The 3,356-nt window shown below is 39.1% G+C and overlaps 1 pseudogene; it reads right to left on the bottom strand.

Annotated features, from left to right (window-relative positions):
• The window catches only part of LOC102869350, an 8,511-nt pseudogene that overhangs the window by 4,699 nt on the left and 456 nt on the right, over positions 1-3,356 (bottom strand).

The raw sequence follows: 3,356 nt of genomic DNA, 5'->3' as shown, positions 1-3,356 counted from the left end.
TAGCCCAGTGCCTTGACCCACTTACTTCCCAGCTCCACCCTCCACCAGGATAACCCTTCACATCTGCCAAGTCCCTTCAGAAAATATCTTCCATTTTCCAAACCATGATCTGACAGCTTGTATCTTAAACTTTCTTGGCTTCTGTGATTCCAAACACATCAACTGCTGACATTTTTTTATCTTTTGACCAGTGTCTCTTAAGTTTATTTGTACTGTCTCCAAGGGAAGGTGACGTGTCCTGTAGAACTCCTGTGTAGATTATGTTCTACACAGGAGAGTTGTTGTACCATTTAATAATTCCACAAATAGTGTATGAGAATTCCAAGTACTCCATATTCTCTCTTACATTTTTTGCTTACTGCCCTCCTAAGCTTTGCCACTGCTACTGGGATAAGAATGTATAATTTTGTGGTCTTGATTTGCAGCTTTCTCATTGCCAGTGATTTTGAGCACTTCTTTATGTCTCTTGGACATCTGATATTCTTCCCTGAAAAGTATTTCCATGTCTTTTGTCCATTTTGTAATTGGGTTATCACCCTTTTTCTTCTGGAGGCCCACGTGTATTCTGTAAACTTTTGTTATGAGATCCTTGTCTGATACAGTATTGGAAAATATTTGTTCATAGTCAATAGGTTCTATTTTCCCCATTGATGGAAAAAGTTTTTGAGAAGCACAGAGATTTAATCTTTAGAATGTTTAATTTATCAATTTTATTCTCACCAATTGTGATGTTCTAGCTGTAATTGAGAGTCTCTTTATATCATAGACTAAGCCTTTCAAGCTTAATTGCAGTTTGTCTGTTATGGATATTACGGTTTTGGATTCTACTCTCAGGTCTCTGATCCACCTTGAGTTGATTTTTCATGGTATGAGATGTAGATACTGTTTCAGCAGTTAGCAGTACAGTTTTGCTAGCACCATTATTTAAGAGGTTGCCATTTCCCCTTTTAATAAAGTTTATATCCTTTTTGAATATCAGTTGACCATAGACAGAAGGGTCCATTTCTAGGTTCTTGATTCTGTTCATTGGTTTATGTGCTTGTCATTATATGAGTACTATGCGATTTTTGTTACTACCACTGTGGGACACTGGTGGTCTAATGACAAGAAACTGTGCCACAATCCCAGAGACACACGGTTCAAGTCCACGAGCTGCTCTCTGAGGAAAGGATGGGCATACTTCTCCCATTGGATTAACTACTTCTAAAAACTTGCCAGCTATAGGTTGGTTCTGACTCAATGTTACACAACAACAAAAACACCCCTGTGTAGCAGGTTTTGAGGTTTGGGAGTGCTCAATCTCCCACTTCATTTTTGTTTTTCAGAAGTGCTTTGCTTGTTGAGGTCTCTTTCCTCTCCAAATAAACTTGACAATTTCCCTTTTGATCTCCTTGAAAAGTGAATTTGGTGTCTGCATTTTACTTTTGTTATGCCATAAACAGGAAATATTTTTCCATTTATTTAGGTCTTTTATTATGCCTTGCTAAATTGTTCTGTAGTTTTCTTTCTATAGGTCTTTTGTGTCTCTAGATAAAGTAACTCCCAAGTATCTGAATCTCTGATTGGCTATTGTAAATGCTATGGCTTTCTTGGTTCCCTTCTCTGAGTTCTCTTTGTTACAGTAGAGGAATCCCACTGATTTTTGGATGTTCATCTTGTATCCTGACACTCTACTAAATTGGTCTAGTAGCTCTAACAAGTTTGATTTTTGCTTTGTTTTATTGCGATTTTTTTAGTCTTTGGGGTTTTTTGTGTACACTATCATACCACCTATATATAGCTACAATTTAACCATCTCTTTGCAGATCTGGATGCCTTTTATTTCCTTCTCTCGTCATATTGCCCTTAGTAGAACTTCCAATACAATATAGAATAGAAGTGGTTGTAGTGGGCATCCTTACCTGGTCCCTGTCCACAAGTCTTTCTCCACTGAGAATGCTATTGGCTCTTCATTTTCCATACACACTTTTCATTATGTTAAGGAAATTCTTTGCTATTCCTATTTTGCTGAGTGTCTTTTACAAAAAGGGTTTTGTCAAATGACTTTTCTGCATCAATTGCTATGATCATATGGTTATTGTTATTGGTTTTGTTAACATGATGAATTATGTTCATTGTTTTGTCTTATGTTGAACCATACTTGCATGCTATTGTTGTTGTTATGTACCGTATAATTGCCTACAACCCATAGCGACCCTAAGTGCAACAGCTGTGAACTCTGCCCTAGCCCCAGCCAGTCTCATTAATTGCAACACACCAACCGTCTTTGCCTCAGTTACTATATCAATCCATATCATGCAGGGTTTTCCTCTCTTGCACTGACAACTGATCCTTCTGAGCATGATACCTTCTCCAAGGATTGTTCCCTCTTAGCCATGCACCCAAAGTATGTGAGTCAGATCCTCAAAATTTTAGACTACAAAGAGAAACTTGGTTTCACCCTCTCTAAGATGGACCTATTAGTTTACTTAGAAGTCCAGGCTATGTTCAGTACACTTCTCCAGCACCACAACTTGAAGGCACCAATTCTTATATTGCTACTCATAGACATTGTGCAGCTCTCTGACACATAGCAAGTGATTATGAAGACCATGGACTGGATAAGCTGCACCTTAGGCTCTAGACTGACACTGTTGCTTGTAAATAGTCTCAAGAGGTCCTTGACAACAGATTCACCTAATGCAACTCATCTTTGAAATTCTGACTGCTGGTGCAAGTGAAGACCATGGCCTGGATTAGGCACACCTTAGTCTCTGGAATGACATTGTTGTTTTTCAGCATTCTGGAGAGGTCCCTGACAGCAGATTTTCACAACGCAATTTGTCTTTTGAGTTCCTGACTGCTGATGTGATTTCCTGAGTGTAGATTGTGGAGCCAAGAAAGCTAAAATTGTTAACAACCACCATCTCTTCTCCACCTATTATAGTGCTGCTAATGGGCCCAGTGGTGAGAAACTTTGTCTTCATGGTGGTGAGCTTCAATCCATATTAAAGACTATAGTCCTTGACCCTATGCAGCAAGTGTTTCATGTCTTCTTCATAGTTTCAGCAAGCTTGTTATGAATTCCCCCTGGTCAAAATGAATTTTTATATGTTTTTTTAAATTCCATTGTCTATTATTTTGAGTCACAAACAACTCAATGGCACATAACAACCATACAACAGTTGTTGTTGTTGTTGTTATGTGCCGTCAAGTCGTTTGCGACTCATAGCGACCCTATGTACAACAGCTGTAAACCGTGCTCTATCCCGTGCCTATCTCATTGCCTCTGACACACCCATCCTGATTACTCCAGTCATTGAATCAATCCACCTCATAGAGGGTCTTCCCCTCCTGCGCTGTCCCTCCACTCTACC

The sequence above is a fragment of the Elephantulus edwardii genome, unplaced genomic scaffold (assembly GCF_000299155.1).
Source record: "Elephantulus edwardii isolate Elephantulus edwardi_28Jun2011 unplaced genomic scaffold, EleEdw1.0 scaffold00123, whole genome shotgun sequence".
Classification (NCBI taxonomy): Eukaryota; Metazoa; Chordata; class Mammalia; order Macroscelidea; family Macroscelididae; genus Elephantulus; species Elephantulus edwardii.
The sequence above is the reverse complement of the archived record's forward strand: the minus strand, read 5'-3'. Positions and strand labels throughout refer to the sequence as shown.